This window comes from Homarus americanus, unplaced genomic scaffold (genome assembly GCF_018991925.1).
Source record: "Homarus americanus isolate GMGI-L3 unplaced genomic scaffold, GMGI_Hamer_2.0 scaffold29947, whole genome shotgun sequence".
Classification (NCBI taxonomy): domain Eukaryota; kingdom Metazoa; phylum Arthropoda; class Malacostraca; order Decapoda; family Nephropidae; genus Homarus; species Homarus americanus.
This window is the reverse complement of record NW_024731695.1, coordinates 1-14,504: the sequence shown is the minus strand read 5'-3', so window position 1 is coordinate 14,504 and position 14,504 is coordinate 1. Positions and strand designations below refer to the sequence as shown.

The 14,504-nt window shown below is 35.1% G+C and overlaps 1 long non-coding RNA gene across 1 annotated transcript; it reads left to right on the top strand.

Moving 5' to 3' along the window:
- Positions 1–1,906: 1,906 nt before the first annotated feature.
- LOC121867813 lies at positions 1,907–10,055 on the top strand. The gene is made up of 4 exons (XR_006089249.1): positions 1,907–2,372; positions 3,020–3,207; positions 3,914–4,265; positions 4,951–10,055. It is a non-coding gene; the product is annotated as an uncharacterized LOC121867813 (long non-coding RNA).
- The last annotated feature ends 4,449 nt before the right edge of the window (positions 10,056–14,504 follow it).

Here is a 14,504-nt window from a genome sequence, read left to right as displayed (position 1 = left end):
TGAAATATGCAGCGTCATTTGAAATTTGGTCACGATTCTTGGCGGTCATATGACCCGACGGTCATCCGGTCAGAGCAGGTCGTAAGTGCGATTTGGCGTGATTGAGTTAGTGTAGTGGGACTACCTCTATATGTGTGCAGTACTCAGTTAGGGGACTGACAGCAAGTGTAAGTTGAAATGGTCATAAGTCGAATGCTTAATAACACTAAGAATAAATGGGTGTCTATTTTTCTTCTCAGCACCAAAAAACACTCACTTTTAAGCTTGCCGCCATTTTAAAGTGAATTACATATGAAAATTTTGTCTGTGTACTGACTTTGGGACTCAAAGTAATTTGACCAAATTTTGTTATTTCGGGCGGAGTCATAATATGCTGGTTGAAGATATCAGTAGGTCGTAAGTCGGGGAGTATATATATGTGTGTGTGTGCGTTAAGCGCCATCAATTCCACTCCATGCTTTATTAATAACAAAGCACCGAGTTGACTTGAGGGTAGACTCAACGTTTTTAATAATTTTTTTCTTAATATTTGTGAGACGATTTTTTATTATTGTATATGTTTTATATTTTTGTGTCTACACACACACACACACACACACCTATATACAATGCAGGTAAAAGAAATAATTGTCCTTAGGGCAAACACAAGGAATATACATTTCGTACAGTCACCCTGCTTTAGTCCATAGCGTTTCCGTTCTGGCGTACCCTGCGGACTACGGAATGCTCACTCGCGGTGTTGACCCTCTTCTGTGAGCGACACGGTGCATACAGGTACTTGATCATCACATTACCGGTTCTTCACCCCGCCACGGCGCCCGATCAGTGATAATGTGATGATAGTGAGGATATGGACTTATATGGACTTTGGGGGTTTGACAAAGAGGCCCTGCAAGCCTCTGTGGTGGATAGTGATACAATTGATACAGGTGAGGGCCAATAATCTGCCCTCTGCCTCGAACCAACCAGCCCATTGTTGTATCCTTTTCTACTAATGTAAGTGTTCCTAATATTATTGATATTTCTCTTAATTATTAATTGTGTGTGCATACCATCATAAAATTAAGAAGTTATTTTTACCTAGCGTCTGTGTTTCTGAAAAAGTGGAGTTTGGGGTGCGGCGGTCTCTATTTCAATTAATCCAATACAGTATGTTATGTTGTTCACTTTCTGCGTTTCTCACTTTACGCGGGCCGCCGTGGGTTCAATTGACCGCGTAAAGTGAGGGTTCACTGTACACAAGTAAAAATGTCATTCGCGGATATGGCGATTCGCGGTCATTTTGAGCTAATCCAATTTGAAGGGCATGTTGTACAGTAAATGTTTTACTTAAAGTAATTCTCACAACTCAAAATCACAGCCCTATCAAGCCTCAGTCTTCATTTTTATAAAATGAAAATGGTAAAAGTTATAATTATTTTCATCATGATACCCTGTTTATTTTCTCATCATGACAAATAGTTTCTGCCATATTGAAATTTTTCATTCAATGTCATGGGAAGGAAGGGGCAAGAGAGGACGGAGAAGGGGCACCACTTTTGATACATATTATCCTTTTATTCTCAGGTTAATTTCAAATTACAAATGAATTTTTTCTATAATTGAAGTTATGTTATTTATGATGAATTGTACACCATAAGAGGCTGATCATTACTAGAATATATGGACAGGGATAAGTACCGACAGCGTTATCGTGATTCAAATCAACATTCCTCTAAGCCCAGCCCAAGCAAGCCTCGTCTCCATAAATATAAAATCAAAATAATTCTGGGTTTTATTTTATTTATCATTGTGTAATAATTAGCATAAAGGGAGTTTGATTTATACCATTGTATTCAATGAATAAAACTTGTCATTTTCATAAGAAATTTTATAAGTTTATTAATTTTTATTAAACCCTCATCTTTCCCCATCAGAGCAGATAGTCGACATAAAAAAGCTCCTGTTGTTTAAGGGTTGATAATGCTTTATGTATTTTTATGTTTATTTACAGTAAAAGATATTGCCCACATTGCTTTTCTTTGCATTCTCAAGGATTAGGCATAGCATTTACACCAAATTAATAAGTTAAAATTAACTTGATACTTATAAAACTTGTTGTCATTGTGTAGCAAAGAAATATTTCACAATAAAAGTACCAAGACCATTAATTTTCAGGTATACTAGGGGAGGCAAATCATTCATCTCCATTTCTTAACCTCGTCGTCTTCAGTGACTGCGAGAGGGTTTTCTGAAGTGACGGTTGTTCCTGTAGCTACTGCAGGGCCTTGCTATATTCCCTGCAACACTATCATGCCCTTTATGATCCTCCTCTTCTTTATGTGCACTGTTGTTGCTATAAGTCAGATGCCACTCCTCATGATTGTGCTAAGGTTTGTGGCTAGGAAGTTGTTGTTATTAACATAGATGGTGAATCCTTGCTTATAATGTCCTCAACCATCATGGGAGAGAGACATCTAAGAATCTGTCCTTGTGTTTGGGAGTTATAAAGTCTATAACTCAAACAAATAATGAAGGATTTAACTACAGTAAGTTTAATGTGATTAAAATTGATTTTATCCAGAGTAGAAATATGATTTATAAGTAAATTTGATTTTTCTTGACATTTACCGAGATGTGTAAGATTATCCTAAAGATTGTCTCTGATTTAGATCACAAACCTATCCATCTAACTTGACTCCCATCAGTCAACACTCTCCCATCCTTCTTCTGTCTTTCCCTGGCCATTATTTCACTCATATTTACCCTTTTGTGTTACTACTGTGCCCTATATATTCATTAATTTATTTTTACCTTTTTAAATCTTGCAACTTAATAGTAAAAGCTAGATTATGTCATAACAGGAATTACTGTAGATGATGATGATCAGTAGACAAATATCAGAAGAAAAAAAATTATTATCCAGAGCAATGTCTACTTCTACTTTTTGTTTAGGTATTGTGTGAAAATATATTTCAAGTTTTCAGAACAACTTGTAGGAATTCTGGTTCAGTATTTAAGTATGTAATATGTTTTTCAGATCAGTGGATGAAGAGGAGAGGTCATTTGCCCTGGGTGTACAGTTTGTGATCTTCCGTCTGATTGCTTACATCCCAGCACCCATCATGTTTGGGTCTGTAATTGACTCCGATGTCTCCTATGGAAGAGTTCGTGTGGAGAAAAAGGAGGACGCTGTCTCATATATGATATTGAAGAGTTTAGATTCAGGTTTGTTGAGATGGCACACTCCTGGATGTATCAGAGAGTTTTACATACAGTACTGATTTAGGTTAGAGGAGTACGGTACAGTACAGTATTCAGAACCCTTAAGTTATCGGTGAATTCGACTGAAGAGAATTCATTTTAATATCAACTTCACTTTCAAATGACTGTTATACACAGTAAATCATCTCGGTAATGGGCTTGTCATAACGGATTTCTTTTTCGGATATTTGGGAACATTGTCCACTATTGACTAGACTCAGTATGGACGATTGACAATGTTTACCGGACAACGAGTCAAACAACACACTGAGCTTACAGAAGTGATAAACTGTTGAACAAACTAATATTTCTTCTCACCACTATCAATATGCCTTATGAATTATTATTTCCAGTACAAATCTATACAACAGAAAGTTTGTTCATATCTGACAGGAGTGTATATACGTATAGCCACTAGCTTGCCTAAGTTAAAACACTCAAATTGTAATTCTCCTAAGCACATTTTATTAAAACATTATAAATATATTTCATAAATTACTACAGAATTTTCAATACAAACCAACCTGATATTAAGGCTCTATAATATACATGTAATGTAATACATATTGTATTTGGCAAAAGAGAACAGGGTATATATAGTATAGAGTTTCAGAATATTGTAAATAATGCACTGCAATGAAAAAATAAACTGGAGAAATAATCTTTACAGATATGTGGGAATCTGCACTGCTATTAAGATAATCTCAGCTGCAATATTTGTATTTGACTGGCTCTTGATTCGCTGGAAGTACAAGCTTGACATGGAGGGAACCATGACAGTGGGAGACATTGTCAATTCTCTTATGTCTGTTGATAAAGATGTAGATGAACCCTCTGATGAGTTAGAAGAGAGTGTTTGGCTCCCAGGCTCCAGGGGTCTCAGCAGGTGCCACCATCGGGAACTTCTCAGTCTACCTCAGCCACTGGTGTGACACCCACCATAACCACAGCTCACCATCACTATCATCACAGGCGTAATGGATCGCTCATCAATCGGCCACCATTACCTTCTCATGGCTCCTGTAAGTTGGTCAAAGTATTCACATATTTTCATTATAGTTCAGGAAAGTAAAATACTGTGCTGATTTTATGTACAAGTATATGCAATTTAATAAAAATGTCAATCTTGGGAATGGCTGCTACCTTGCAGTTCTTAAGAAGATGGGTTATCCTTCCACTACCTTACTCCTACCTCTTGGTTGGCACTCAGCCTATGTGTTGATATTCAAAGTTATGAGTTGAAACACACACACACACAGTACATGCTGTGAGCTATGTGGAAGTTATTTTGCAACTTATAATTTTGAGTAGATACAAATTTTTTTAAGAGGTGGCAGTGAACAACACGAGGTGATGGCAGGATACAGACTGAGCAGATGTAAGCAAATCCCACGCGCCAAGCATCGCATTTGGCGCAGAATTTTACGGAATCCTGCTCAATTTAGCAAACTAGTTCACTAAATCTAGCAAAAATAACGGAAATTCAATTTAGCGGAAATTTAGATTTTACGGAAAGGTGGTGGCTCGAATTACAGGTAGTTCGTTAAATTGAGAATATAGTGTATTTATCCTTTTTATATACCTTTATATTTCACACCCAGTTCATATAATTTTGTCTTTTCTTGCATATTCACTCTCCTTCCCTCAAATTCATCATAACTAAGCATGAACATATTTATTCAAATCTAATGAAGGTTTTATCCACAGGGCACAAGAGATCTCAGTCAGGATCATACATACCTTCTCGGCCATGGGCAGGTTTGTATCAACACCGGCTCCTCCCAGCTCAGGTTACCAACATATTCCTGGGCCACCTGGGCTACCACCACCAGGGATTCTTGCCACACAACCGGGTCCAGCGCCGAGCCAGCTCAGGGCAGCAGGTTACTTTCCGTGGTTTGGCTGAAGACCCAAGTGACTTGACAGGAGTTAGAGTTGTTGTCCATGGCCATGTAAGTCTTGCTGATGAAGAGGATGTGGCAATCAAAGTCTAAGGAGAAAATATTACTATTTTATTATTTTCATCTGTATTTATGAATATGCTTTTATCCTGATGGACTTATATAAATATATACAGATGAAAACTTATTAATACTATTTTAAAAGAAGTCTTTGATAATGATGATTGATAAAAGAAGTATGAATGTCAAGTAATTTGAATAATAAATGCTGTAGCCATATTTGTCATTCTTTAATGCTTAAAGAGGGATTGTTATGACACTCCTGCTCTTTGCCTCGCTAGGGGGACAGTGTGCCATCATATTGTGTTAATAGCTACAAAATCTATGGGATATAGAACAGATTTGTTGCAGGCTTAATATCAGATTGTATTTCATGAAAAAAAAACGTATACTGTATTACTTGCTTGCATTGTTTTTCATATTGTTAGATTAATGTTTACAAAACATGATATAAAATTTTAGGGACAATAACTCAAAATAGAATTGAATGAAGCTTGCAGCTTATAGAAAACACAAGTGTTTTACACATGTGATAGTTTACTTTCTAAACGAGTATTTTAGAAGTGATACAGTCAAATTTGTCCTCATTCCAAGCTTTTGTTTGGAAATATACAAACAAGGTTGTTTTATGTATATAGAAAAATATTTAGAATCTAGTTGTATATGAAAACTAAGTGCCTAAAAGTAGCATGCCACTGGTACCATTTCTGCTGAATCATTCTTGTGCTCAACTAAGCTTCAGTCAAAGTGAATGCTGGGGTACTTGTGGTAGATCAAGGAGTGTGCACATGCAGGATCCTTTCTCCTAATTTTACTCTAAATCATCTTTATAAATTAAATTTATATTGAAAATTTCTTCAAATTACATAGTTATTTTCAGCTCAAGTTTTAAGAAGTACAGTACATGTACTGTATCAAAATATTTCACATATGAAAATTTGCATGATTAAAAACAATCTATACTTGTTCATTTTACCAAGAAATATTGGATTATTATTGCATGTGTTAAGCCTCCTTACTGTTACCCAGTTACAGTAATGGATAATAACATTTAAAAAATAAATTTTAATACTGTACGGCTGAGCAGGCAACAATTTCTTGCTTCTGTTAACAACTTTTCTGAGTACAGTATTAAGAAGTTTTTAGTGACAAATAGAGTAATGCATATTGCAATTAGCTAAGAACCTCAGACACATATAAATGATTATGAAGACACTTTGGTGCTGGAGGTATCAGTCTGTGTTCGCAACTTAAGATACTGTGTTGGGCAAAGATGGTGGAGATATTTTCTATAATTATGTAGAGCTGGTCTCTCACCCCAAACCGCCAAATTGTCTATACCCATCTTATGCTTCAAGGATGCCACTACAATATGGAATTACACAACTTCATACATTTGTTAAAGCTGAGGCACTTCACTTGTACATGGTACATATTCTTATGATGTAGGTGGTATAAATATTTGTATTGGACACCCACTGTCATAGGAAATCACCTCTTTTTGATGATATTTTCCCATGTTAATTAATTTTCACAAAATCCTTTAAAGACTACAAATTTTGTTACTTCAATTTTTTGTTGCTTTCAAATAACTTTCATATTTTCTCATTATACAAGTATGTAGATTGTGCACATGCCCTAATTCTTTCACATATTTCATAGTACAAGCAAATTGAAACTCGTTAATATATCAGATACAGTATGTTCTGAGCAAATATGTGGGTATTTGTCCCCAAGACAGAATTGCAGTTGTGTAAGATTTTTTTATGCCATCCTGCATTCATTTGGAATAGCTAACAAAATGTAACTACTATATAATTAGATGAACATTCTGCCAAAAGTTAGCAAGCATTCAAATCTAGTTAAATCTGTAAACTATAACTTCAGAACAGTTGGACATAATTTTCAGGGTACAGTATATCAATGTCACAAAAAATCACTGTAATTTGTATAATTCTGTCAGTGCTATCGTAAGTAATTTGTTCAAGTTAATTGGATCATGGATGATATTGGTTCTTTAAAACTACAGTATATAGAGTACACTTGTACTCTAAATAAATAAATATTCTTGAGAAGTAAAGTCTTTTCAAATCATGTTATGGAATTATTTTTAGTTGATTATGACCTTACTTGTTGGACTACGTACATTGTTAACTTGTACCATAGTGTTGAGAACTTATTTGATAAGCTCTCTTTCTTTTTATAAGAATGAAGAGTGGAAAAGAAAATGAAATGCCTCATATATTAAGTTTTTCATTCTTGGAGCATCTTACATTGTTTGAAATTTGCTTTAATTATTTTCGATACTATATTTCACACCTGTTGGTATTCTTTGATTCTACACATGATAAAATTTACATGGGATGGATTTCTGCACTTAAAACTTGTTCTCGAGTTCAGTATTACTGTACTGTACTTTTATCTTTATTATATAATATTTATCAAACATGTTCTAATTTAAAAGAGAAATTGTCTTGAATTCGGCATCCTTTTGTACCATGAATGATAGGCTCCAAACATGATGCCATACCAATCACAATATATGAGCATCCTGTACAGTATGTACTGTACAGTATAGAGAAATAACCAATTTATTTGTTTCTGTATTACTGTGAAGGATTTTGCACAATACATTGTACAGACAATAGTGTTACAGTATCCTGTACTCTATTCTTTAAATCCATTATGCATGATAAGTGTAGAACAATTTCAGTTAGTTACTTTTATTAATAATATCAGGTACAAAAATGTTTATTTTTCAGTCATGTACAAGAAAAAGAACACAATACAGTACCGTATTTGATAATGCCTGGTCTTAAGATTTCACTTGCATGAAGAATGGGCTATCAAGACTGACTGGACTTGTATTTAAGCATTTAATTGTTTTGCCTCATTTTTGTTAGCTCTTGAGACTGCAAGTAACATCAGAAATTTATAAAATTTGTACCCAGTTTTGTTCAATGAACTTACATGAGTTTTAGGCATACAGTATTTGTTTTGTTGTTCAATATTGCAAAAATTTATGGACAATGTACATTAGTTGTAGTCTTTTTTCACAAAATAATGAGACCCAAATACTGTAGAATAAAGGTACTGTACAGTATTGTATAGATTTTTGTTCAGATTTCCATCAGGTGTTATATTTGCACTTCCTGAAACTGTACTTACTATATTAGAAGTGGTAAATAATTTTTAAATGACATTTATTTTGGTGTATTTTATAAACAGGTAACTTATTGGAATATTGTATTGTTTTTTAATGTTTATTTCTGGTGACTTATCAATGACCCATGAATTGAAAGATTTTTAATGCACTTATTAAAAAGAATCCAATAGAAATTTTTAGGATTGTCAAAACAAACTGATAATTTAGTTGAATCATTAAAAGTTTTCACAAGGGAAAGTGAACGATTCTCAGTGACAGTGAACATGTATGTGCAATATTAGAGGGTATAATTACTCAGATTTTATTATTCTTTCTTAATTTCTTACAAATGGTGATTTTTACACCCTGCTGTCAATCTTTCACAACCAAATAACATTTGTGGATCTACCAGTTCTGTACTACTTTAGGAATTTACTAAATGTAGTAAATCTCACATTTTTCACATTTGCAAGCCCTCTCCCCAAATGCTGCAGGGTGGCAGGAGTCAAGGGCAACATGCCAAATGAGGAAAAGTCAGTTGCTTATAATTTCATCCATCCTGTGCCGTAGCAAGAAAGGTCTTACAAGAGTGAGAGAGAATTAGTAATTTGGGTATGGTCCAAAGAAATTATGTCATGAATGATATCTAACTAAAATAACCATAAGCAGAAAGCTGCCTAATGACCTTAAGTCCTCAAACAGTTAGACTATATATACGAGTATTATATACTTTGTTATAAAAACATTACCTGCTGAAATATTAAGAAGCACTGTTATTTCATTATTTCTTTTTATCTTAAATTTTCATTGGTTATTTTTATAGGTTTTACTTGTTAGATTCTCAGTAATTACTAGAAGTTGGCTATGACCACCATCTATTGGTTATCAGTAGTAATGACTAGCCAAATAATCCTGGTATTCTTTGAGCTTCAATATTATTTCTGACTAGCATATTGGCATGGAAATGCATCATAAATAAGTGAATATATTAAATTAAGCTCTTTATTTTTTTTTAATATTGACTGAGCTTGTATTAGGTGAAGTATTCTCTTATTTATTTGAATCATGATACTGTGCATCAGTGAATCTCATATCCATGTTCTGTCATAATATTTGGACAGTGCTTTATGATGATAGCATTAATAATTGTAAGCTTATGAAGAAGATTACAATTAGTTACACTGACAATTATGAGTGAAACAAAAAGGCTTCAGGAATAAAACTGGTTGTTGATTGATAATGACAGCAATGACAGAATGAAAAAATTGGTGTCTCATGAGAGTAACCTCCTGTGTAACTCAGTGACTTGTAAAGATAGTGCATGTAATATATACACTAAATTCACTTAAGGAGCTTCCAGGAATGCATGCATGCAAAACTTCTCATAGCCCTACATTCCAGCAACTGTGATGTGATTTGCTACACCAGTTTTATTCCTTTCTGCTTTTATGGGATTCCCAGTTAGATCAGCAATTGTATGCCTCACTGTAGAGAACTGGAGTTATTTCTCTTCCAATCTAGTGGGATATAAATTTATGATGTAGTGCATACAGTCAGAATAGCTGGCAGTCATATTCTTGAATGCTATTCCATGGCTGTACAAGTTTGTTACAGAAACTGCTATACATGTGATGTCTTGTACAGTATAACACAGGTTGTGTGCACCTGGTATGGTTGGTTATTATTAATAAAGATAGTTTAGAATGTTACTGTGTCTATTTCATACTTTGTTCTTACTGAAATCCAGTGCAATTGATCTTTTAATTCTGAATAATATAGTAATTCTATCAAAGTTATGTGATCGTACTCTGGAAGTTTGTCTGAAAGTGTTCAATTTGTTGGAAGTAATAACATAATTTCACCAGAACAAACAATAGAACAGAGGCAGTAGAGGGAAGAGGAAAACTAACTCTAAATAATGTTAACATAATGCATGCTAAACAACAACAACAACAAAACTGCAAAACATGAGTGATTCTATTAATCCTCACGACTCACAGTCTTCAAAATTAACGATATACTGTACAGGTACTCTATCGACATACGATCGCCGCGGGTCGTATATTTTTCAAATTACGTATTTTCTAGTACCGACATTAGTGATCGCGCTGTGTGCTGACAAAATTTTTGTTTGTAATTCCCTTTAAAATGGCTGGCAAGCGTAAAAGTGAGAGTTCTCGTGGTGCTGAGAAGAAAACGAGACACCCATTTTAGAATTTCTATGTATTATTTTTCGCTTTTCGACTTATGACCTGGTCGTCGGGACGGAACCCCATCGTAAGTCGAGGAGAGACTGTACTAGAAACTGGGCCATTCAAGTATTGGTACATGAATGCCAAAAATCTTAAATAAGAATGATGTATTGAGTGCATAAGCAGACACAGAACGACCAGATATCATTGGAATTGGTGAGTCATGGCCAAGAAGATGTGTCGCAGTGTGAATTTTATTCATCAGGGTATCACCTACTGTTCAGAAAGGACAAGGCTACAAGAGGTGATGGTGTATTAATGTATGTCAACACCAGCACATGACACTAGAGATCATATAAACATAATCCTTTACTGTACTTCAAGAGTCACCAAATTATATCTTAGCATTAAAAAATGAGAACAGGAAAATGTGGAACAAGTATAAACGTGCAAAAAAACTAACGCAAAATACCATGATTAAACAAAGATGTGTGTACTGTTGAGCCTCACTAGATATAAAATATAAATCCTCCCATCAAGCTTATAGACTTTAAACAAAATAATAAAACACTGGTCATCATAATTACAAGTCGATAAAATGTAGTAAACTAGCTCGAGACAAAATTGTATAGGCGTAAGCATAAATGAAATAGGCTACAATACTTAGTATTTGTTATAAAATGATACTAAAATACTGTACTGTGTTTAAACAAATATAATTCAATACAGTACCTGTAGTTAGATAATTATTTATTTATTCAGTAAAAATAGCCATACATCGTTATATTGACTAAATGCATTTAGAGAAAGCACAACAGGTACACACAATTACAGAGTATATTGTACACATAAGCCTATACAAACGGTGTACAGTAGGCTGGTGGTGGGCTGTTCAGTCTTGGTATACATTTAAGTAAACATTCAGGGGAGTGTTTTTGAGGGAAGAGAAGCCACTCTCTCATAGATATCATCGCTGCTAAATGACCATTATCACTGCATATGCACTTGTACATGATACAGTACGAGATTGAGGCATTTACTTGAGCTGATATTAATCTTTTCCTTCTTATATTAAACCGAAAACTACAAAGAATCGTGAGATAAAATTTTTTTTGATAATTAGAAATAAGATGGATCTACAATTACTGACTGCCATTCTCATTACAAAATCTGGCATGAAAGCAGTAGAAGATTGCAAAAATAAAAAAATAAGCCTAAACATTATACTCTACATAATGTATCCAGGTACAATTTCTTTAATACTTGAGGACAACCCAACATACTACTGTACAGTATATAGTTTCTCACTTGATCATTTTTTCTTTTTTTATTCCTTATTATTATTATTATTATTATTATTATTATTATTATTATTTTATTTTTAACTTTGTATTTTTTTATAAATTTTATTTACTATGAACTATTAATATTATTATTGTTATTGTTATCATCATTATTATTATAATTATTACATTTTTGCCCTCAGGCCCCGATGAGGGTCAGTGACCTGTGCCCGGGTGGACTAATCTCTGTAAAAAAAAATATATAAAATAAAAAGTAAAAAAAAAAAGAATCATATCTAATCAGGAATAAGAAACTTTACCTAACAACCAAGGTTCCTGCCCATCCAAGGTGTTTATAGTGTAATACAGTAGGTTACGTTTGGTGATTAAACCTTACCTCCATCTAAAAATCCTAAAACTAAAAATGACAACCTTATTTTTTCGGTGTTTCCTATGTTGATGCAGTTTCGTTGTTCAGAAAAGTGTGGCTGTCGAGGTGATCACAAGTGCACCCTGCAGGGTCTAATTTGTTTGACATGATTGGCTTACGTCTCCTACTAAGCTGCCAGAAATTGTTGTGACGGCACCGAGTGTAAGCTCTTCAGACCAGACTTGACCAACACTGGAGCAGGTTCAGGTACTTCAGAAGCCGGTGCATGCCCAGTACTTGCCAACAGTGCACGTAGGTTAGGTTACGTTAGGTTAGGCTATTTTTTTTTTGTGCCTTTTTTCCGTGACTTTTTTTCTTGTGATTTTTTTCCCGGATTCTAAGAGACACAGCTTTAAGTAAACTATAAATTTTAAGCTTTGACGATGTTTAGTGTTTCACCTTTCTCACCTGATCTACTAAAGTATTAGTGAACCTGGGTAGTGAAGAATAATGACCTGAGACTGGCGGACGTGACGTAGTGTTGTTGTTGTAGAGGCCATTAATGGGTTTCCAGGTAAGTAGTTCAGTGCTTAGGTAGTATATCACCTCACTTAACCTCATATAATTGGGACTTGAATATTCTTCCCTTAAACCCAAGAGGCCACACTGAAGCGGGTGGGTACGGTGTCAGTGTGTGGTGGCTCTTACAGTGTCGAGGTGTGGTGCTGAGTGCTGTGATTGTCTTGTTGTAGTGGTATATGTAGAATTCATCATACATTACACACACACACACACACACACACTCGAACGGCATTCAACACCCATACTAAATTGGGTCACTGTACTAGATGAGACGACTGGACAATAAAATCTCACGAATATTCCAAATAAAATGACGGAATCGACACGCACAATAATTTACACTTAACTCAACATTTATTAACCTGAGGAGTAAGTACTATACACACACTGAGGGTAACCTAGCGCTACTGTGGGCGGGTGGGTCGTTGCGTCTCTGTAACAAAGGTTCGCATTCGCCTTTGATGTAGAGCGCAGAAATTGGACAGTGATTACATAAGATCTCAAGATCGTCTTAGTGATGTGAAAGTGTAAATCGATGTAGGACTTTAATGCTAGACACGATTGTTTTTTTGAAAACTCAATTTCCACCGAGTTGGAGGTACAGCCAGGTCACAGGCCTATAACCACACAATCACTGCCACATGACAAAGCTTTTATTTTATTTTATTTTTTAGGGTGTTGTGGTCACGGCTGTGATAAAGGCCAACCAGGGTGCAGTACTGTGCCTTCAGTTAAATCAGTTCATAGTTGTCATCAGTGAATGCAGAAGAGACTATAAATTACTTAAAGGAATACATATTATTCAGCTGGTTAGGACAACTGGCAGCCTATTCGTGTCATAGGTGCCACAGAGACTTTAAATTTTATTTTGTTTGTGTGCTTTCTCAAGGACTGAATCTGTTTATAATACACCACCACAGGGAGATACAGTGTACACAGTGATAGTTCATAGTGTCATCAGTGACCACCGCGAAGTTGTAAATAACTTAAAGTGAGCCCACTAGCAAGCAAGCTGGAAAGGCACCGTGCCAGCTGAAACGAAGTCGTGTCATAGGTGCCACAGAGACTTTAAATTTTATTTTGATTGTGCTTTCTGACTGAAACTGTGCCACAATACACCAATATCAGAGGAGATAAGAAATGTAGTCGCAGAGACACAACTCTATAGGCAACAGAGAGTAGCTACACTTTCTCTTTATTTTTTGAAATAGGTGTAGATCACAGTTCGCAATTCCCCACAACAACAACAACAACCATGAGTTTGATATGTGATTACTGCAGGGAGACGGATATGGAGGATACAGGCCTGACTAATGCAACGTTTAGAAGTTAATATCTGCCGTAAAGCATGATGGCTGTTGTTGGTATTGCTCTGGCTGCATAGTCAAGGTGAATGAAGCGATTGCAATCCATAAGGAAACGAGTTCTCTAGGGACGAAAATATGAAGCAGGAGCCCTGTTGTTGACAAACTGGAGCAAGTTGGGAAAAGATCCTTGCTAAGACTGAGGAAGTAGCTGATAGAATGGAGGTGGTTGCTAAGAGGAGTTATGCTGACGATAGGAGGGCCGGGGAAGTAGATTTTCGAATTTTGGGGGAAATATTACCTAATTTTGTGAAGTAGATTATCATAGAAAACGGGAAATTTGTATCATAAAAATGGAAATATTCATTTGAAAGAGTCTATTTTAAAGTAGATAGATTTTCACTTTAGGAAAGTAGATTATCGA